General features: G+C 49.8%; 1 long non-coding RNA gene across 1 annotated transcript; it reads left to right on the plus strand.

The window, feature by feature from the left end:
* Positions 1–14,764: 14,764 nt before the first annotated feature.
* On the plus strand, positions 14,765–20,045 carry LOC138421540 (uncharacterized). Its single transcript, XR_011249532.1, has 3 exons — positions 14,765–15,132; positions 17,880–18,243; positions 18,345–20,045. It is a non-coding gene; the product is annotated as an uncharacterized lncRNA (long non-coding RNA).
* Positions 20,046–23,079: the final 3,034 nt, after the last annotated feature.

Here is a 23,079-nt window from a genome sequence, read left to right on the forward strand (position 1 = left end):
CACCCTTATGGCAGAAAGTGAAGAGGAAGTAAAGAGCCTCTTGATGAAACTGAAAGAAGAGAGTGAAAAAGTTGGCTTAAAACTCAACATTAAAAAAACAAAGATCGTGGCATCCGGTCTCATCACTTCATGGCAAATAGATGGAGACACAATGGAAACAGTGGCAGACCTTATTTTCTTGGGCTCCAAAACCACGCAGATGGTGACAGCACCATGAAATTAAAAAACGCTTGCTCCTTGAAAGAAAAGCTATGGCCAACCTAGACGGCATACTCAAAAGCAGAGACAGTACTTTGTTGACAAAGGTACATGGTTTTTCCAGTCATCATGTATGGATGTGAGAGTTGGACCATAAAGAAAACTGAGCACTGAAGAATTGATGCTTTTGAACTGTGGTGTTGGAGAAGATTCTTGAGAGTCCCAGGACAGCAAGATCAAACCAACCAATCCTAAAGGAAATCAGTCCTGAATATTCATTGGAAGGATTGATGCTGGGAAAGATTGAAGGCAGGAGGAGAAAGGGACAACAGAGGATGAGATGGTTGAATGGCATCACTGACTCAATGGACATGAGTTTGAGCAAGTTCCGGGAGCTGGTGATGGACAAGGAGGCCTGGTGTGCTGCAATCTGTGGGGTCGTGAAGAGTTGGACATGACTGAGTGAATGAACTGAACTGAATGTGAGGTATTACGGTAACTGATTTTTGAGCGTTGAAGCAGCCTTGCATAACAGATAAATTCCACTTGACTGAGGTGTTAACTTTTTTTATACATTATTGGATTTACACTGGTACTGTTTTATTGGGAATTTTTTGCATCTCAGCTCATGAGAAATATTGGCCTGGAGTTTTCTTGTAATGTGTTTCTCTGATTTGATATTACTCTAATGCTGATCTCATAGAATCAGTCAGGAAACATTTCCTCTGCTTCTATCATCTGGCAGGGATTGTAGAGAATTGGTAAGTTTTTTTTCTTGACTGTTTGATAGAATCCATCAATGAATGCATCTGGGTCTGGCAGTTTCTATTTTGGAAGGTTATTACTTATTTAATCATTTTTAAAGAGATTATGGGCCTATTTATATTTTTTGTGAATTTTGGAGATTGAGTCTTTGAAAAAGTTGGTTCATTTCATCTGGGTTATCAAATTTGTGACCATGAAATGGTTCTTTTTTTTTTTTTTTGAGTCCCCCAGTTGTGTCTGACTCTTTGCAACCCCATGGACAATATAGTCCATGGGATTCTCCAGGCCAGAAAAGAAGTGGGTAGCCCTTCCCTTCTGCAGGGGATCTTCCCAACCCAGTGACTGAACCCAGGTCTCCCGCATTGCAGGCAGATTCTTTACCAGCTGAGCCACAAGGGGGGCCCCAAAATACTGGAGTGGGTAGCTTATCCCTTCTCCAGTGGATCTTCCCAACCCAGGAATCCAAGTGGGGTCTCTTGCATTGCAGGTGGATTCTTTACCAACTGAGATATCAGGGAAGCCCAAAGTGGTTCACAGTCTTTCTTTATTATCTCTTTAATATCTGTTGGATCTGTAGCTATGTTTCCTCATTTCTTTCTGATATTAGCAATTTGTGTCCTCTCTTTTTCTTGGTTATCCTGACTAGAGTTTTATTGCTTTTATTAATCTTTCAAATAACTAGTTTGTTTGGTTTTTCTGTTATGTAGATTTGGTTTGTTGGTTTTCTATTTTAAGTTTTATTGATTTCTGCTCTAATTCTTATTATTTATTTTCTTTTGCTAACTTTGGATTTAATTTTCTTTCCTTTCTCTTTCCTAAGATGGAAATTTGGATTATTGATTGTGGCTCTTTTTTCATTTTAGTATATGAATCAATGTTACGTATTTTCCTCTGAGCACTGTTTTCACCACATTCCCCACATTTTGTTAAGTTCTGTTTTCCTTTTTCGTTTAGCTAAGGATACTTCTTGGGTTTCCTTAATGGCTCAGCAGTAAATAATCCACCTGCAGCTCAGGAGCCACAGGAGACTTGGGTTTCATTCCGGGTCAGGAAGATCTCCTGGAAGAGGGCATGGCTACCTACTGCAGTATTCTTGCCCGGAGAATCCCATGGACAGAGGACCCCAGCGGCCTACAGTCCGTAGGGCTGCAAGGAGTCCGACATGGTGAAGTGACTAAGCGCTCATGGACACACTTTCATTTAGCTAAAGATACTTCTTACTTTTGAGATTTTTCTTCAAGTCATGTGTCAGTTAGAAGTGTACTGTTTAGTATCCGTGTATTAATATTTGGGGGTTTTCCAGTTATCTTTCTGTTATCTATTTTTAGTTCAGTTCTAATATGGCCTTTTACATTTTTAAAGACATGTTTTACGGCCCAGTGTGGCCTCTCTGATGCCTGCTCCATGTGAGCTTGAGAACGTGACGTTGTTGGATGAAGCAGTCTGTAGATGCCGGTCACATCCAGTTGATTGATGGCGTTGTTGAGTTCAGCTGTCTCCTTGCTGGTTTTCTGCCTGTGAAACCTGCCCGTCTGCGGTGGAAGGATGCCGCGGGCTCCAGGTGTGGAAGGGGATTCATCTCTCTCTCCTTGTGGTGCTGTCAGCTTTTGTCTCAGGTAGTTTTATGCTCTGTTTTAGACTCGTATATGTTAAGGATGTTTTTATTTTCTTGAAGAATAAACCTCTTTCTCATTATGCAGTGCCCTTCTTTATCCCTGATACATTCTTTGCTTTGAGGTTTCTTTTGCCTTAAATCAATATAGCCACTCCTACTTTCTTTTGATCAGCCTTGCTGCTGCTGCTGCTGCTGCTGCTGCTGCTGCTAAGTCACTTCAGTCGTGTCCGACTCTGTGTGACCCCATAGACTGCAGCCCACCAGGCTCCCCCGTCCCTGGGATTCTCCACTGGAGTGGGTTGCCATTTCCTTCTCCAATGCATGAAAGTGAAAAGTGAAAGTGAAGTCACTCAGCCATGTCTGACACTCAGTGACCCCACGGACTGCAGCCTTCCAGGCTCCTCCGTCCATGGGATTTTCCAGGCAAGAGTACTGGAGTGGGTTGCCATTGCCTTAGCATGGTATATTTTTCTCCCTCTATTTACAGGCATATCTCAGAGATATTTTGGGTTGGGCTTGAGACCACTGCAGTAAAGCAAACATCATCATAAAGCAAGTCACACAGATGTTTTGGTTTCCCACGGCATATAAGTTATGCTTATACTATAGTCTGCTAAGTGTACCATAGGGTTATGTCTAAAAAAACAAGGTATATACCTTAATTAAAAATATTTTATCACCCAAAAATATTAACCATCCTCTTCACCTTCAGCAAGTTGTAATCTTTTTGCTGGTGAAGGTTTTGTTTCGGTGTTGATGGCTGCTGGCTGATCAGGATGGTGGTTGCTAAAGGCTGAGGTGGCTGAATCTTAAAGTAACATAATAATACAGCTTGTCCCATTGATTGACTTTTCCTTTTACTAACAATTCCTCTGTAGCATGTCAATGTTATTTGATAGCATTTTGCCCACAGTAGATCTTGCAAAATTGAAGTCAATCCTCTCAAGCCCTGCTGCTGGTTTATCAACCAAGTTTATATAACAGTCCGAATTCTTTGTTATACTATCAACAATGTTTACACCTTCACTAGCAGATTCCATCTCAAGGAGCCGCCTTCCCTGCTCATCCTGAGAAGCCATTCCTCATGTATTCAAGTTTCATGATGAGATCACAGCAGCTGAGTCACACCTTCAGGCTCCACTTAAAATTCTAGTTCCCTCACTCTTTCCACCGTCTGTGCTTACTTCCTCCTCTGAAGTCTTGACACCTACAAAGTCGTGCGTGGGGATTAGAATCAACTTCCTCCAAACGCCTACTAGTGGGTGAGTGAAGTCTCTCAGTCGTGTCTGACTCTCTGTGACCCCATGGACTGTAGCCTACCAGGCTCCTCAGTCCATGGAATTTTCCAGGCAAGAGTACTGGAGTGGGTTGCCATTTCCTTCTCCACGGGATCTTCCCAACCCAGGGATCGAACCCAGGTCTCCTGCACTGCAGGCAGAAGCTTTACTGTCTGAGCCACCAGGGAAGCCCAACGCCTATTAATGCTGATATTTTGGCCTCTTCCCATGAATCACAAATGTTGTTAATGGCTTCTAGAATGGTGAGTCTTCTCCAGAGTGTCTTCAGTTCTCAGACTTTTTAGCACCACAAGCTGTCCGTATTGAGCCCCCAGCCGTTCTTCATTTGCAGCCCAGGTTTTCCTACCTTGACACCAGTCCCAAGGAAGGTCTCTGCTTGTGCGTCTTCTCCAAGAAAGTCCTGCCTCTCTGTATCCCCTCTCTGACTCTCCAGCCTTGATGGCAGCATTTACCCCTGGGTCATCCTCCTCCTTATAGACTCAAGAAGAACTGCTCATTGTTCAGCCTGCCCAGCATTCCTCTTGTTGACAGGTTGGATTGGCAACTTCCAAGTTGCTTCCTGAGAAGTTCTTAAATCAACAAAAATAGTTTGCCCAATAACACTTACAAATGTGGGAATAATAGTGCGTTAATAAAAGGAGTGGAGAAAATAATGCTGAAGCTATAATGATTTTCACGAGAGCAGGGGCAGTGGAGATTCAGTAGGCATCTTGCTATTTAGTCAAGATTCAGTCAAGAAGAGTCAACTTGATCATATCAATCCAAGTAATTTAACTATAAGAACATAATGACCTGAATCAGTTATCTACCTGGAATAAATCAGCCAATTGTTACATTTTTACTTAATTTTCTCTTGTCACAGCTTTGGATTAGATAATGTAAACTCATTACTTCCTGAAAACCACAAAACACTTATCTTAATTCCAAAGGTTCATTTCTAATTGTTGTTCAGTCGCTTAGTCACGTCCAACTCTTTGCAGTTCCATGGACTGCAGCACGCCAGGCTTCCCTGTTCTCCACCATCTCCCGGACCTTGTTCAAACTCATGTCCGTTGAGTCAGTGATGCCATCCAACCATCTCATTCTCTGTCATCACTTTCTCTTCTTGCCTTCAGTATTTGCCAGCATCAGGGTCTTTCCCAATGAGTCAGCTCTTTGCACCAGGTGGCCAAAGTGCTGGAGCTTCAACCTCAGCATCAGTCCCTCCAATGAATAGTCAGGGTTGATTTCCTAGAGAACTGACTGGTTTGATCTCCTTGAAATCCAACGGATTCTCAAGAATCTTCTCCAACACCACAGTCCATCAATTCTTTGGTGCTCAGCCTTCTTTATGATCTGACTCTCACATCCATACGTGACTACTGGAAAAACCATAGCTTTGATTAGACAGACCTCTGTTGGCAAAGTAACGTCTCCGTTTTTTAATCTGCTGCCAGGTTGGTCAGAGTTTTGTCTCCAAGCGTCGTTGCACTTCACGGCTGCCGTCACCATCAGCAGTGACTTTGGAGCCCAAGAAAATAAAATCTCTCATTGTTTCTATTGTTTCCCTATCTATTTGCCATGAAGCGATGGGACCAAATGCCATGATCTTAGTGTTTTTTTTTCTTTTTATTAAAATGATCAACTAGATTTTATCAGCTTAAAAATGTTATGCTCGTCAAAGGACAATGTCAAAGGCATGAAGAAGCAAGTCACAGGCTGGGAGTAACGAGCCACGGTGCGTAATTATGACCCCAAACCTGTATCCAGGGTGTATACACATTGGTAAAATCTGGGTACAAGTCTCGGTCCCTATGTAAATATGCATATTCACATATATATATACATATGTTTCACAAATATAGGTAACTATATACACATATCCACACAAATACATGTATATATTTGTGGACTTTGAAGTTAAAGTCACTCAGTTGTGTCCAACTCTTTGCAACCCCACAGACTATATAGACCATGGAATTCTCCCAGTCAGAATACTGGAGTGAGTAGCCTTTCCCTTCTCTGGGAGATATTCCCAACCCAGGGATCAAACGCAGGTCTCCCGTATTTGTGGAACACAGAGGTATATACATACATATATGCATATATATAGACAAACAAAAGCAATGATGAAAAATCACTTCTCAAAGACCAACACCGTATTATTTTATTTATATGCAGATTTGAAAAAGGAAAACAAAACAGTCAAAAAGCTTGTAGATACAGAGAAGAGATTGGTGGCTGTCAGAGGTAAGGAGTAGGAGGAGTAGGTAGGAGGCAGGCAAGAATGGCGGAAGGGGGTCAAAAGGTACAAACTTCCAGCTGTAAAGCAAATGAGTCCTGGGATCTCTGGGCAGTGACACTGTGCTGTACAAAAGAACTTCTGTAACAGGACAAACATTCTAGTTAAAGAGTGAGCAAGCTATTTGCATAGACATTGCTTCAAAGAAGATATATGACGATCATCAGCAAATGAAAGATGCTTCCCACTCTGGGTTGTCAGGTACATGCAGGTTAGCTTCACCGTGGTCCCAAATCTCACTAGAATGTGAGAGATTGACAGTGTGAAATGTTAAAGAGGGCAGAGCAGATGGAACTCTTTTACTCTGCTGGTAGGAGTGTGAAGTGGTGTGATCATTTGCGAAGCAAGTAGAAAATTAAACATGTATTTAGTACAGGGCCCACACTTAACTAGTTACTTCAATGGAATGAAAAGTTTTGTCCGAAAAAATGATGTGTATAATGATTTTCACAGCAACTATATTCAGAGTAGCCCCAGAGTGGATATAACCCACTAGTCTATGAGTAGACGGATAGATAGACCCGCGGCAGAGTGCTCACACCTTGGAACAATCTGTTGCTCGGCACCTCACTCGTGTCCGGCTCTTTGCAGCCCCGTGCACTGCAGCACGCCAGGCTTCTCTGTCCTCTTCTATCTCCTGGCATTTGCTCAAACTCATGTCCTTTGAGTCGGTGATGCCATCCAACTATCTTATCCTCTGTTGCCCCCTTCTCCTCCTGCCTTCAATCTTTCCCAGCATCAAGGTCTTTTCCAGTGAGTCAGCTCTTCACATCAGGTGGCCAAAGCACTGGAACTTCAGCTTCAGCATCTGTCCTTCCAATGAACATTCAGGATTGATTTCTTTTAGGATTGATGGGTTTAATCTCCTTGCTATCCATGGTACTCTCAAGAGGTTTCTTCAGCACCACAATTTTAAAGCATCAATTCTTTGGTGGTCAGATTTTTTTATGGTCCAGTTCTCCCATTTGTACATGACTACTGGAAAAACCACAGCTTTGACTATATGGGCCTTTGCCGGCAAATTGATGACTCTGCTTTTTAATATCTGCCTAGGTTGGTCATAGCTTTTATTCCAAGGAGCGAGTGTCTTTTAATTTCATGGCTGCAGTCACTGTCTGCAGTGATACTGGAGACTGAGAACAGAAAATCTGCCACTGTTTCCATTTTTCCCCCGTTTATTTGTCATGAAGTGATGGGACTGGATACCATCTCTTAGTTTTCTGAATATTCAGCAATAAAAACAAATGACTTAGTGATCTCATGCTAGGGACTAAATATGGTGTAATTTCATTCCCAAGAAATCCAACAACAGGCAAAATAAATCTGCACGGAGAGAAAGCTGACCAGTGTTGGCCTGATGAGGGGTCCACTGGTTGGGAGGAGACCCAAGAGTAGTTCCTGGAGGGGCTGAAGTGTTGCGCACTTTGATGGGAGTACCTTCCCAGGAGATAATCAGAAGCCACCCAGTTGCGCTCTTTGTGTGTGTGAATTTTATAGCATGTAAACCACACTTGAAGAAAGTTGATGTGCAAGTTGTTAGGTCAGGTGAGCGTTGCCTAGACCAGCCCGCCTCGCTCCTCTCCGCGGTGTTCTTGCAGTCAGGGATGGGCTGTCCTGTATCAGACCCATGGGTGAGGGCTGCAGTTTCTGCGCACAGCACAGCTGCTCAGGCAGCAGAAGCGAGGATGGGTGATCACCTGCCTTGACTGTGTTTGGTCAGATCTGAAGACACATGGTCACATGTTTTAGGAAGGAGGCATTCAAAGGCTAGTCAGGTTCTAACAGAACCAATAAATGATCTTATTTGCAAAATAGAAATAGAGAGACAGATGTAGAGAAAACTATGAACACCAAGGAGGGGAGGGCGGTGGCATGAACTGGGAGACGAGGGTTGACTCATATACATACTTCTATGTATAAAATTAATAACTAATGAGGACCTGCTGTTCACCCTAACAGAGACAAAGTTTGCCTCCCGAAGTAGTAGTAGGAGGGATCTGAGATTTTTTTTTTCTCTCTGCTAATGTTAATCATCATCTACCTAACAAACCTCTGGATCCACACTAAATTAATAAATTAATAATTAAAAAAACTCTGCCAGTTTCTGCCTGCTGCCAAGCTGCCAAGTATATTGAGAATAGACTTATTGTTTGGAAAATCTAACAAGTAAAATTCTTTCATCCAAGACTGACTCACCTACAGGATGTGACTCTGCTGATATGTTTTAAACACCATGAGTCTTTGCTGATGATCACACATGACCGGGCACCATGGACTCCCTATTAGGAAATTTCTAAATTTTCCTTAGGGATGTAATCTTCTTGTAGTTACCTGAAACATCAGTTATTAAGGCTCAGTGAAATTTTTTCCAATTATGCTTTTGATTTCCTGCTTAAAGCAGTCAGCATTTTCTCGAATATATTTGTTAACTTCACCCACAATTTAAGCTGTCTAGAGTTTACTGGCTTGATAAATTCAGAGGTGTTCCTAATGTTGCTTCTTTATTTTCTTCCAAAGCCCACAGAGCCTAATGCTTTCTACTTTGCTTAGATTATTGTTTTGTCATTAAAATTTGTTTTGGCTCCTTCCCAGCTCTTCCATCAGGATGTTATAATCTCACAATTAAAATGTCTAATTTATTTCCTCGTGTTCCTGATGTTACTGAAATTGGCTAGCGCTCTCTAAAAGGAAGCCAAAGTCTTAGTAGGCACCAAGGTAACAAAACATTGTGTCTCCTCTTATATTTCTGTTTTCATTGTGCTAACAAAATAAAATAGTTAACCTAGAGTCAGATGGAAATCATTTACCTTTATTTATTTTACAGAGAAATTACGCGTGGCCTTAGTGCTGCTTTCATGATTTTCTACTGAGGTAGGAAGTATCGCTGTGAAAGGCCATGTTAAGATGTTAATTTTATTAATAACAAAGCAGTGCCTTTAAAAGATAGTTCATGGCTGGAGGTAACACTTAAAAGGAGGGGAGCATTTAATCTTCATTGTCTCTTTAGGCTGATACATCTATAAATTATTCACCTGTTAAGCAGAATAATAGTTTTGAGATTTGAAAAATGGAACTTCAAACTTGATGGTGTTGCCTTGCCATTCAAGGTTGCCCTTGTGAAGTTTTATTCACCACTGAGACAAACTTTTAAAAGTAATTGAAATCATGGTTAAATTCCTCCCCACAATGCACGGGTCAGAACATGCTGGGCCGAGCAGAGGCTAGTGGATGTGGAAGGTCTGCGCCTTGGGTGGCCGGTGGGGCTGCGCGTGGCTGAGGCTCCCAGAGCCACACTCCAGCTTCACGAGCGCCACGGGGCAGGCACACCGCCTGTGGGCCAGGAGGGGACGAGGTGCAGTCAACCAATTAGAAGCAAGCATTTCTGCACTCACTGATGCTGCAAGTGCTCACAGAGGCCCTGCCAGGCACTGGGTCACTCAGGGCCGAGGACAAGGCAGTCAGCCCTGTCCTGGGGGAGGCTCCAGCATAGAGGGGACACAGCTGCGTGGTGCCAGAGAAGACGGCGGGGAAGAGAGAAGGCCATCCCAGAGGCCACAAGACCCCACTGGGCATCTGTCCCAACTGCCGTGGACCAGGTCACCCCAAACTCCTGGCTTCGGTGCTGTGAACTCCCAGGTTCCTGGGGCTCCTGGGGCTGGGTGGGACCGTCGGTGCACCTGCGGTCTGGGGTTGCTGGGGCTGGGACAGGCCAGAGGCCTCCAGGCCAGGCGTCCAAGAAGGCGGCTTGGCCGTGCTCGCCTGGGGTTGACTCTGGCCTCAGCCTGGGTGCTCACTCAGAGCCCGGAGCTGGCCACTCCCTAGGCTTGGCCTTCTCACAGTACAGCGCTGCCAGAGAGACTGTCCCGAGAGCAAACATTCCAAGGGGCAAGAGGAAGCTGCCAGGCTAGCGAAGGTGGCGTCCAGACTGTTCCAGTGCCACCCCGGGGGGACTGGGCTAGCCCAGGACCCTCCCCATTCCATGGCGTAAAAGGAGAAGAGATAGAGACCGTCCTCTCACGATCGGAGAGGGCTCTGGTCCCTTTGCAGAAGGAGGAAGTGGTGCAGTCTACACTCTGGAAAATAGTCAGTGCGGGACCTAAGAAGCCTGCTGCGGATAAGTGAGGGTTATTCGGAGGCCATCAAGTCTGGTAGGAGGCAAGTTAAACACTCCTCTTGCTACTCTCCAAAGGGACCACACACCTTTGCACGTATCGGCCCATCTTTGTCGACTCCCCGAGAGGCGGCTACTGCTATTATCTATGTACTGTGGAAAAGGAAGCTAACACAAGGCCTCGAGCAGCTGCTGAGTTCGTCCGTGTGTCCGAAAGCCAGGAGCCACCTGCGGGTTGCTGGATCACGCCGTGCGGTTTATCTGGGCCGTGTGGTCACATGGACCCCGCTGGGCAGGGATGGCAGGAGGAGCGGGCAGACGAGGTCTCCAGGACACTGCACACTCACGGACCATCCTGACGCTTCCCGAGGCAGAGCCGGGCTGGTGAGCAGGGAGCAGGGGAGAGGCCCTGAGCGGCTGGAGGAGGTGGGCGGGCGAGGGGCACAGGGGCCAGAGGGGCTGCTGTGTCCTGGGAGGCTCTGGAGGCGCGCCTGAAAGTTTGGATGTTGTCCTCGGTGAGAAGGAAGCTGAAATAGTCTATGGAGGGGACTCTGTGACCAGAGGCATGGTTCCCAAAGGCCAGGCTGGCTGTCATGCAGATCAAAGAGGGGAGGGTGTTGAGAAAGAGGAAGACAGAGGCGAGAACAGGGTGCCGTCGGGAGAGGTGTCCGTACCTGCCACTCGCGTGGATGGACGCCGGAGCGGGAGGCCCTGTGGGCTCTGCTCTCAGGCTTCCACGGTGAGACCTCGGGTGATGGAGGCGCTGGTCTTGAAGAGGGGAACAGGGTTATAAGCGGCAGACCTGGAGAGAAAACCAAGAGCTTGTTGGTCTCCTTTCTGACTTCACCCCGCTGAGCGTGTGTGCTGAAGCAAGAGGACCTTGTGAGTGTCTCCACTGCAGATGAGACTGTGCTGTGAGCTCCTGAGCTCAGGCACGCCTCCCTCCCCAGGCACGGATGTCTCAAATCTTGGATACTGTGGCCCAAACTCAAGCCCTCTTTGGCTTGAGTGGGAATGAAGTTTGCAGGTAACATGGGGCCAAAGATGGCGCCAACACATGATTCTTCGGAACGCTGGCCCTGAGGACCTTGGCTGGGCATCACATGATCTGGCCAGCTGGCGGCTGGGTCTTCGCAGAGATGCTCAGGCCGAGTGGAGGGAGGAGGGGAGTTTGCGGGGTTAGAAGGTGGTGAGAGGGGTTTGGGGGGCAGGCAGGGGGCACGCAGGAAAGGAGGCAGGGACAGGATTCACTACTGTCCCGCCATGTTGAGATTCCCTTGAATAGTGTGTCTCTGTGGCAGTTTAAAAAAGGCTAAAGAAAGCCCCGTGCCCATTGCTGCAGTTGTAGATGAGGCCAACTCTGTGCAAATACAAGGGGTGCCCTTCAGCTGTCCCGAGAGATAGGCTGGGCCGTCAGCGAGGTATGTCACAGAGGCATCATGCTGGGTTTCTAGTGAAAGAAGGGATGCCTCATCCTTGTGAACCAACCAGTTTCCTGGAGGGAACAACCCTGCAACTGTGGGCAGAAAAATATTTTGTCCTTCAAGATCTTGGGGAAAAAAAAAAATCCTTCAAGGTGGGCTTGTAGATCACCATTTTCTCTTTTGAGCCGACATTCTAGACAGCTTCAAAGTAGCCCTTTCAGTTTTGAAAATGGCCAGATAGATTCATTCCATTGACTTTCTTTCAGATCTTGATGGTGGGAGAATGATTTCCTATTGGTATTTATTTTGCTCTAAATTAGCTATTTGCTTATTGACCCAAAATAGTTATCATCTCAGCTGGAGATATATTGGAACTCTGGTTGCCAAACAAATATTCAGCAAAAGATGAATCAGAGCATATGGGGAGGAAAACCCTACGAAGCCCGGCCTGCCGGGGCCCTGGAAGGCGTCCTGGCCGACAGCCATGTGCCCCGCCGCACGCAGGCGTTGCCTGACAGTGATCGATTCAGCAGTGGGGAGGCATTAATGATGCTCTGGCTGATGGCTGAGCCACTTCACGGTCATTTGCATTTCCATTTATCATCTCTGCATTTATCATCGTGAAGAGGACGCCAGAGCTAATTAAAGTCTGGGCTAACAGGGTGACCTGGGAGGCTGGTGGCCACCAGCACCCAGGAAGGCCTGGGAAAGTTTCCAGCCAGAAGGACACCAACCTTACACCAAACCCAATTAACTTAATTCTTCGGGAAGCCGTTTGAGGCTCCTCCAGTGAGGTAACCTAGAGGATTTAAAGCTCAGAATTGACGTGTAAATCGAGGGCTTGGTGACACGCAGGACTCCTGTGCCCCACCCAGACCCATCTTTAGGAGTCCTCACACTGGAAGAACTCTGAAGCATAGAAACCTCATGGGTTTTGTTTGCACCGTACTGCAAACCTCTTTATGGCGGCTTCAGAAATTTAAACAAAACGAAACAAAACTTTCTTTAACAAATTTAATTCAAAAGATAAGTTCTGGACCATTTATTCCTTGTTTCCCTGGAAATTACTGGAGCCCATATTCAGAATAAAGTGGGGCCCTTCTAACCCAGTTGTGGTGCAGACACTGCACGAGCTGGCGCTCTTGAAGTCTGCTCTCACCGCCTGTAAAGTTCCCCCATACATTTTCATTAGTGTGTTTATTCCCCCTTAGTATCCATGACAACAAATGGCATCATTAAAGAGGAGATTTAATTTCTCCTTGATGAGTTTTAATTAGAGACTGACGTTCTGATTCCTCTCCCCCTTGCATGCCAGATCCACAATAGGCTGTTCTGGGGGGTTTGATGCAAGTCTTCACCCTGAGGTCGATCTGGGGAAATGGGAGACACCCCGGAGAAGGCTCTCTGTGCAGGAAATAGGGCTTCATAGGAGAAGCCTGCTCTTGACCTCTGGGGGACTCTCTGAGAGTCCCCTCACCTTCCGAGGGGTGACCCCATGCTGCCCTGGCTTGATAACGTGCGTAGCACAAAGGAGGTGATTAGTGCCACCTTTAATGATGTTGACCCTAAAGAAGGGTTTCGTCCCGACTTCAGGCGAAGCTCCAGAGAAGCCCTCCTCCCTGTGGAATGAGGAGGAGGATGCGTTTCTTGGAGGAAACTGGGGAGCGCCATCCGTGCTCACCCTGTCCTACTCCCAGCACTGGGCCCTCGGCGGGGAGCACAGCCTTCCGTCTACACCACGCACTTGGGAGTGACGCCCGCTTAGTCCTGAGGATGAGGGAACGGTGGGTCAGGGAAGGATCGGCAGCTCAGCGGTGTCCAAGACAGGTCTCCTGCCCCGGACTGCAGGGCTGCGGCTTCATCCCCCCACCCCACCCTGGGTTATTTACCCACCCCCCATGGGGTGCCGGGGTGCAGGGGAAGGCACCCTCAGCAGCCATGCAGTGGCCGGCCACGTGGACCCCACCCTCCCCTCCCCCTTGTCCACGTGGCTGCAGAGGGGCTGAGAACAGGATCCCCGGATCCGGCTGTGATGGGGTTGGGGCCATGCAGGAGAGGCGTACCTCACGGGGAGCAGCCGCCATGATGTCAGAACCCGGTGTCGCTCCATCATCCACGGGTGCAGCTAGCCGAAGCCCTGGTGAAGGACAGGGAGGGTGGTGGGAGGGAATGGAGGCATCAGCTCCCTCCTGGCGTGTTTCAGGTGGGCCGCATGATCAAGGGCTGTGCATGGCCCGCCTTGCTCTGTCCTTCCCTCCTGAGCCCTGGGCAGCTGCAGTTCGTAGCAAACGGACCCCAGAACTTTCTAGGCTCTTTCACTCTGGGGCTGTGTCTCTCCCCTGGACGTGAGTCCCAGGAGCCAAGGGGTCATGGATTCTCTCGGCCATGGCTGGGTTGTGTCTCCAAGCCTTGGACAGCATGAGGTGCACAGGAAGTGTGCCGGCTGCATTTGTGGAATGAGTGGTGGGTGGACAGAAGGATGGATGGGTGGATGGAAGGATGGATGGAAGGTGGAAAGAAAGGATTTGGATGGATGGAAGGAAGGATGGACAGATGGACAAACTTGGGGCCCTGGACCCAACTTTTACCTGACACACTCAGAACATGCAATCGGATTGTTGCCCTAAGGTCCAGCCTGTACTTAACTCCTGCTCTGAACTGGCTCCTGGTTAAACAGCACCCTGGCTCCCACATGGCTCAAGCCCCTGCTCAGAGGTTCCCTGATGTTGTCACCCTGGGGACTAGGACAGTCTTCAGACAGGTCGCATGGAATTCAGATGTGGCCCCCGTTATGCCTGTCTCCCTGTTTTCACCAGGCCCCAGCTGGAGTCGACCCACCTCGAGCCTCTAGTCCTCTGTTGTAGAGGCGGATTTCCTGATGCACGCAAGAAAGGGCTGTGTGGTACAATGATCAGAAACGGATATTGCAGGCAAAGGGTAAAGTTCAACAGGGGTGAGATTAGCTTCCTTTTATTAACAACTGAATGTTAATGTAAAACCGCTTTTGGGGAACATTGTGTTTCTTACTAATTTATAAATGAACTGTTATTCAGGATTTGCAATTAGGGGAGCGTAGAACTAATGTGATCTGGGCAGAATCAAACTCCTCTGAACTAGAGATGAACATGAGGCAGGAGGAACGCAGACCTTTGTCCGGCTCACCATTAATCAGCTTCCTCTTCATTAAACTACTCGCCTTGCAGTTCACCAACAATATAAACAGCTTGGTTTTCCATTTCATCATTTGATTGCAGAAAGCCCAGCCCTCAAAGACCACGGCTTCTCTCGGGAGAACATTAGGTACTATTGTCGCCGACCTGGCCGTCAGCATCAGGAGACATTATTAAGCGCATAATTGTGTAGAGCGCTGAGATAGACAGTGAACAGAGAAGATGGAAGCTGAACTTTCTGTCTTCTGAGTGTACTGGGTGTGCAAGCAGGTGAGTAAAACGGGAAACCAAGAGAAGAGATGGAGGAAGAAGCAAAGCCGCAAGGCTGTCATTTCAGTCGAGATGAGTGGTAGGAAAGGGGAGAAGCCCAGCCCCGCAGAGGGGAGCAGGGAGAGGGGGTGAGCATGGTTACCGCTCACCTGAGTCGAGGCAGGGGCACCCGGCAGCCACCGGAGCTTCAGACCAGCCCTGTGCTGGGAACGGGATCTCAGGAGCTACTGAAAAGCTGAGGAGGAGAGATCACCCCCTTGGGGTGAGGAGGGGTTGCAGAGGAGCGCAGGCGCCCCTTCATGCTTGGTGCTTGGAAGGTCCATCCGCCCTGGGCACCGGTGGCCTCTACGGACTTAGAGACTGTAGTGCTGCTGGGGAAGTAGCAGCTGTCTGCAATCAGATGGGCCAGTAATGCAAAATAATGAGGCCTCCACATAACACAGACCTTTTAAATGCCTTTAGAGGTCATGACCTTGCACTTCTCTTTCACTCTAATACAAGTGTTCAGTTCAGTAGCTCAGTCGTGTCTGACTCTTTGCGACCCCATGGACCGCAGCACGCCAAGCCTCCCTGTCCATCACCAACTCCTGGAGCTTACTCAGGCTCATGTCCATCTAGTCAGTGATGCCATCCAACCATCTCACCCTCTGTCGTCCCCTTCTCCTCCCGCCTTCAGCCTTTCCCAGCATCAGGGTCTTTTCCAATGAGTCAGTGTTTATAAAGAGGAAGTGTCAAATGGATTCCAGAGAGAGGCCTCAGTACCTGGAGGGAAAAACCGGCCTTCTCTTTGACCCACATGGGTGCCAAGGAGACTCTGCCTGGTTGGAGAGTGGCCGCTGTCCACCCATCTCTTCTGGCCTCCAGGAGTCCCCCGGGGCAGAGTGTCAGCCAGGTGACGGCACAGCTTCGCTGGAGGCTCACTGGTTGCAGAAGCGTCGGGTCTGGGGGCTTCAGATCCACAGGCGTGCTTGCTGTAGGTGCTTCTATGCAGCTGTTCTCATCTGAGCTCAGGGGCAGACTGTGCACAGCCCCCGTCTGAGGACTGACTCCCCACAGCACATTCCTGCAGTACAACTGGACAGGCTGATTCTACCCCAGACGGCCACCCTTCCCACCGCCGTGTCCCTGCGCCCAGGGGCAGGGATGAACAGTGCGTGGTCTGGCTGAGTTCTGGGCAGGCAAAGGTGGTGTCCTGGGTGGATTTTCCCAGGGGGCCTGCCACAGTTGTTGTCAGGATCCTAGGGTGTTGGAAACCGTGAACGTGGAGGGGTTTCTAATCAAATTAACTGCGGTAGAAGCAGCATTTCTATTGTGTGACAACACAGATTCCTTTGCCTCTGAGACGTCCTTTTCAGGTTTACTTATTTCCTTGAGCTTACTTTAGTCATGCCAGGTTACACTGTGCTGGCATTATTTGAGTGTTAATTGAGGACAGTTGCACGCGTGTGTGTGGATGCTGTCTCTTCAGTGACCCCAGGGACTGTACCACACCAGGCTCCTCTGTCCACGGGATTCTCCAGGCAACAGGAAGGACTGGGCTGCCGTGGGCTCCTCCAGGGGCTCTTCCCCACCCAGGGAAACCCACGTCTCTCCTGTCTCCTGCGCTGGCAGAGGGGTTCTTTACCATCTGCACCTCCCGGGAAGCCCACAGTTGCATGAATGTTCATAATCGCATTCGGTTTGCGACCACCACCACCGCTACACAGAATGTTTCCATCACCCCCAGTCGCCTCCTCCTGCTCACTGTCGCTGACCCCCCCAAAGCCAGCCCCATGGAGCACTAATCTGCCTTCTGCCCTAGTTTACATTCCTAGTTTTTGTACCCATGGCATTGTTCTGTGAGCCTTTGGGGTCTTCTCTCACTTAGCAAATTGGTTTTAAGACCCTGCATGGTGCCACGTGCACCAGCGCTCTTTCCTTCCCACGGCCCAGGCGTGTCTCACGACAGCTGTGGACAGACCGCTCCTCCACTCTGGGCACCCTTTCCTCTTCGGGGAGCTCACAGACAATGCTGCTACGAGCACCCACACAGCGAGGCTTCCACTTCTCCTGGGCAGACCCTGAGCTGGGATTGCTGGGCAGCAGCGGTGGTGCTTTTATAACACACTCCTGGTGGCCGCATTGTTCTGCACATCCACCATCAGCGTGCATGTTTCGGGGCCCCTTCTTCTCAGCACACGTGGAGTTTACCGTTGCTTTCTCTTGACCCTCGAGTCCATGGTGTGGATGAGGCGCTACTGCTCTTGGGTTTTCTGAGGCTCTGTTTTTAATTCTGTGCCAGCACCTTTGACAGAGCCCGCTGTTTGAGCAGTGTGGTGCTCTGTGTGGCAGCCGTGAAGCAAGGCCCTGGGTGCTGTGTCGCCAGTCCACAGTTAGTGCCCAGGGCAGGGTCCACAGCAGAGGAGCAAGGGGCCACTTAGAAGCACGTGGCGCTGTGTTTGGAACCACGCCCTCCATGTGCATTTCCATAAAGGCAGACGTCCTCCCTTCCCTTCTGCTTCTGCACCGCCCAGCAGGTGCCGCCCACCACGCCCCTGTCACTCAGCAGCAGGGCCGCCCTGGGGCCTTCAGGCTTCCTTTCTCTCCTTGGCTCCAATGGAGATCCCAACCCAACTACCCGCTCCTGGCAGAATCAGAGCTGTCCTGGAAACGTGGGTTTATTAAAAGAACAGCCTGCAGCTCGGACAGAGAAACTACAAGGTCTCCAATGTCGCTTCATTGTAGTCATTTGTACCTGGTATTTTCAGTCCTGAATGTTCATTGGAAGGACTGATGCTGAAGCTGTAACTCCAGTACTTTGGTCACCTGATGCAAAGAGCTGACTCGCTGGGAAAGACCCTGATGCTGGGAAAGATTGAAGGCGGAGGAAAAGGGGACGACAGATGGTTGGATGGCATCACCGACCTGGTGAACATGTGTCTGAGTGAGCTCCAAGGGTTGGTGATGGACAGGGAAGCCTGGCGTGCTGCAGTCCCTGGGGATGCAGAGTCGGACACGACTGAGCGACTGGACTGACTGTACCAGATACGGGGCACCGAAGGCTCCCACAGAATTCGAGCATGTTGAAGCCACGACATGTGTGTTTGGTGCTTGAAAATGAGGTATTTGGAGGTAAGTAGGGTCAGATGAGGTTGGGAGGGTGGGCAGCCCGTGATGGGATTAGTGCCCTTATATGAAGAGACAGCACAGGGCTCTTCCCTTCTGTCCTTCAGGGAAGCACACGGTGATGGCAGGTGCCTGAGAGCCAGAAAGAGCTCTCGTCAGACACTGGCCCTGCCGGCCCATTGAACTTGGACCTTCTGACTCCAGAACTGTGAGCAAATGCCTGTCTGTTGTTCCAGCCTCTCAGGCATGGTGTTTTGCTATGACAGCATGGGCGGACCAAGACAGTCTCTGAATTGCCCCTGGTACTTGAGCCAGGTCCGCCTGCTGCCTCTGCACTCGATCCCCAAAGGTGAACGTCACACACAAACTCGCTCTTTCTGCTGCCTTTCCATGAAGATTAGAAAGCCGATTAGTGGTTGCTAGGGCAGCAGAAATGGGGTACAGAGTTTCTTTTGAGGGTGATGAAAATGTTCTAAAATTAGTGCTAATGGTGGCACAACTCTGTAAATACACTAAAAACTCTATTAAGTTTTACATTCTTGACAAGTGAATTTCATGGTATGTGAATTGTGTTCCAATTAGTTTGTTATTTTTTTTTAAAAAAAGCACAGAAGATCGGTCTATAGGACCCCTACTTCTGCCGTAAAAGTCGATCTTTTGATTAACCTTTTTATTCATATGTCTGCACACGGGGGTAAATTTTGATAAATGTGGGACAGGCTTAAGGCTGTTTGCCCTTGAGATGGAGCTAGAAGGTGTCTTCAGAAGCACACAGAGAATGCTGACGACAGCTATTTAAAACATGCAAGAAAAACCAAGTGACTGTCCAGGAGCATGTGGATATGAAGGAAGCCTTGCCCACAATGATTGTTTTATGATAGAATAATGTGTAAGAAAGCCTTATATTTAATCTCTTCTGCTCAGAAACTTCCAAAAGGTAAGGCATATCAAAGGATAAGCATACTTTTAAGATGCTTTAGGTCTATTGTTGACGTCTCTAATGCACTGATAATATATCTCACTTTTATTGATCCATTTCTAGTAAGGTTTCAGTTAAACCCTGATAGTGTGTGATCATTAAGTGATTTCAGTTCAGTTCAGTTCAGTCTCCCAGTCATGTCCCACTCTTTCGACCCCATGAATCGCAGCACGCCAGGCCTCCCTGTCCATCACCAACTCCCGGAGTTCACTCAGACTCATGTCCATCGAGTCAGTGATGCCATCCAGCCATCTCATCCTCTGTCGTCCCCTTCTCCAGGGCAAGTTAATTTACCAGCCAACTGTAGCTGCTTTTGGAAAATCTGGGTATATGCATTTGGCCTGTAAGACCCCCATGAACCACCATAGTGGGGTCCCCCTGGATTTTAGCCCGCTCATGTCTTGTCCTGGCCAGCCCAGGCTTGGAGACAGGAGTGCGGCAGCCCTCACTGCCCGCTGAGGGGAAGGGGAGAATGAAGGATGAATACAGAAAAGGCGCACGTCTCTGAACACCCGGGAAGACTCCAGCGTCTCCTCTCGGTCAGTTCACAGCCGAGCAACGCGGAAGCACAAAGTGGGAGGGGTCAAGTCCTGTAGCAGACCACGTGTCTACCAGGCTCCGGGCGGGCAGGGGCGGGGCGTCCGTCAGTCTCCACCCAGCCGAGATCGTCGCATGTTTATTTACCTGCTGTTTACCCTCAGATCTAGATTCCTTCCTGAGATCAGAATCTTTCAACAAAAGCGTCATGTGAGCCACCGAGATCATTTTATGTTGTTTAGTATCCATTCCTAAGAGAAGTAAAAATAAACAGATGAAACTTAAAAAAAAACCCTCATTTTTTCCAAAGATTATCATGTCAATGTGTAATTAGTACAAACAATTATAATATAGGGCTTCCCTCATAGCTCAGTTGGTAAAGAATCCACCTGCAATGCGGGAGACCCTGGTTGGATTCCTGGGTCAGAAAGATCTGCTATAGAAGGGATAGGCTACCCTCTCTGGTATTCTTGGGCTTCACTTGTGGCTCAGCTGGCAATGAGGGAGACCTGGGTTTGATCTCTGGGTTGGGAAGATCCCCTGGAGAAAGGAAAGTGAGTTGGACTATAAAGAAAGCTGAACGCCGAAGAATTGATGTGGGTGTTCTGGGTGTTCGTTGGAAGGACTGATGTGGAAGCTGAAACTCCAATACTTTGGCCACCTGATGCAAAGAACTGACTCATTGGAAAAGACCCTGATGCTGGGAAAGATGGAAGGCGGGAGGAGAAGGGGACAACAGAGGATGAGGTGGTTGGATGGCATCACCGACTCCATGGACACGAGTTTGAGCAAGTTCCAGGAGTTGCTGATGGACAGGGAGGCCTGGCGTGCTGCAGTCCATGGGGTCGCAAAGAGTCGGACACGACTGAGCGACTGAACTGAACAGAAGTGGTGGTCTCCTTATAAATACGCCTTTCTTCTCCAGGAGCACATCTGGAGGGGCCCACAGCCGCTCTTCTGTTGTCGTAAGGGCCGTGGTGGAATGGAAAGGGCTCAGGCCGGGGAGTCAAACCAATCATGTTAAATTGGGCTGAAAAAAGCCGTTCGGTTCCCCTCCATCTGAACTGACGGAACACTTGGTTCAAGCCTCCTAAGAACCAACCCCCCATCCTGACCCCCCTCCTCTGGGCCAGGGCCTGGCGGTCAGGCCAATGAGGCTGCAGGAAAGCATCCTGAAGCTTCCAGCTGGAAATGAGGAGCAACCAGGGCTGGGAGAGCCCAGGGCAGGTGTCGGGTTGGCTGGTGGGCACTTCTGTCTCCCTGGAGCCGGGTCCCCACACAGACGGGCACACAGCAGAAATGAAGGGGGAAAGCAGGTATTTTAACAAAGTAAAGAGAAAGCTCATAGTTCACCATGTCTAAGGCCCTCACCGTCGGTGGGGTCTGCTCCCCGTGTAGGAGGACCAGGGCAGAGGAGGCAGATGGAGATGCTCCCAGCACGCAGCGGTGGCCTTTGTGGTCCTGATGGGTGTTGAGTCCGGGCACAGGTGTGGCACAGACAGGTGTGCTGGGCTAGGTACAGGCTGGGCCAAGAGGGCGGGACCCTGACTCACAGGACCTGGGGCTCAGGCGACATGTGACAGGCACTCTGGGAGGGCAGAGGGCTGCAAGCAGGGCAGGCAGCAGAATGGTGGCCGCGGAGGCACATGGTGGCTGTTGACCGGGCACGGACGGTGTGGTTGGGACTGACACCAGGCTGTGCAGCAGCAAGGGTTGTGTGACCAAAACCTGCGGGGACCCCAGGAAACAGCGCAGGTCTCCTGCCGTGTCTTCTGAGTGCCCCGAGACATGCAGCAGAGCAGCAGTCACCATCCTCCTGCGCCCGGAGCTCTTACTGTGATCTCACCCACAAGCTGGTCTCAGGGAAGCTGGTCCAAGCTCACGATGGGGTCCTGAGGTGGGGGGTGGGGCCCGAGGTGGGGGGTGGGCCCTGAGGTCAGGGTGGGGGCCCCAAGGTGGGGTATGGGGTCCCAAGGTGGAGAGATGGGTTCCCTGAGGTTGGGGGTGGTCAGACAGGAGCAGGTTGCTAGGGGACCAGCTGCAGCGGGGCTGACACTCCCCTTAGAACCTAGCAAGTCTTCTGAAGCTTTTGCTCCTTGAAAAGGACAGAGTTTTCCATGGACGATATGAATTCCATCACTGAAAGGGAAGTGACAGGCTGAAAGGTGTCAGGGTAACAGCAGTGGCCCTGTAGTTTACTGGAAAACAGTGAATTATTAATATGTTGAAAGGGAAATAGCATTTCGAATCAGGGAATCTGGTAGAGAGAGACAGACAGATGATCAGTATGTGGGAGAGGTGGGTTGATGATAGACAGGCAGGGATGACAGACAGGCGGGAGGATGACTGACAGGTGGGGGGATGACTGACAGGCGAGGGGATGACTGACAGGCAGGAGGATGGCAGACAGGCGGGGGGATAAGTGACAGGCAGGGGGATGACTGACAGGCGGGGGCATGACTGACAGGCGGGGGGATGACTGACAGGCGGGGGGATAAGTGACAGGCAGGGGGATGACTGACAGGCAAGGGGATGACTGACAGGCGGGGGGGATGACTGACAGGCGAGGGGATGACTGAGAAGTGGGGGGATGACTGACAGGCGGGGGCATGACTGACAGGCGGGGGCATGACTGACAGGCGGGGGGATAAGTGACAGGCGGGGGGATGACTGACAGGTGAGGGGATGACTGACAGGCGGGGGAATGACTGACAAGTGGGGGGATGACTGACAGCCGGGGGGATGGCTGACAGGCGGGGGGATAACTGAAAGGTGGGGGGATGGCTGACAGGCGGGGGGATGACTGACAGGCGGGGGGATGACTGACAGGTGGGGGGATGCCTAAGAGGCTGTAGGTCTGGTGTAAAGAAGAGCGCTGAGGACGCGCGTGGCTCACCGACTGTGCCTCCTCGAATCTTCGAGGCCGTGAGGAGCGTGGGCCCCTCACAAGCAGGCCTTGTTTGGCTGGGAGAGGCTCACAGCCTCCGTCGTAAAGGGGACAGTTGTTAACGGGACAGAGCCCCAGAAACTCGGCCGGGGCTCTGCGCTCCCGTGTGCGCCCTCCTCCCCGGGGGTCAGAGCGCTCCTCCGGAGCGGGCCGCGAGTGCGGGGCGAGGGCACCGACGCGCCCCAGGGCGTGAGGGTTTCTGAGTGGCTCCTCCCTGGGTGCTCAGCCCAGCGCACACACGGCCGCCCCACGTCCCGGGCCACTGGGGGAAGCTCTGGCGGCTGCACAGGAGTCTTCTCGGAGGGCGTGAGGCATGTGCGCGGGGTGGTTTCTCAGAGGCGGTGGTGCCGCATCGCCCGAGCAGGCAAGGGGCCCGAGG

The sequence above is a fragment of the Ovis canadensis genome, chromosome 16 (genome assembly GCF_042477335.2).
Source record: "Ovis canadensis isolate MfBH-ARS-UI-01 breed Bighorn chromosome 16, ARS-UI_OviCan_v2, whole genome shotgun sequence".
Classification (NCBI taxonomy): domain Eukaryota; kingdom Metazoa; phylum Chordata; class Mammalia; order Artiodactyla; family Bovidae; genus Ovis; species Ovis canadensis.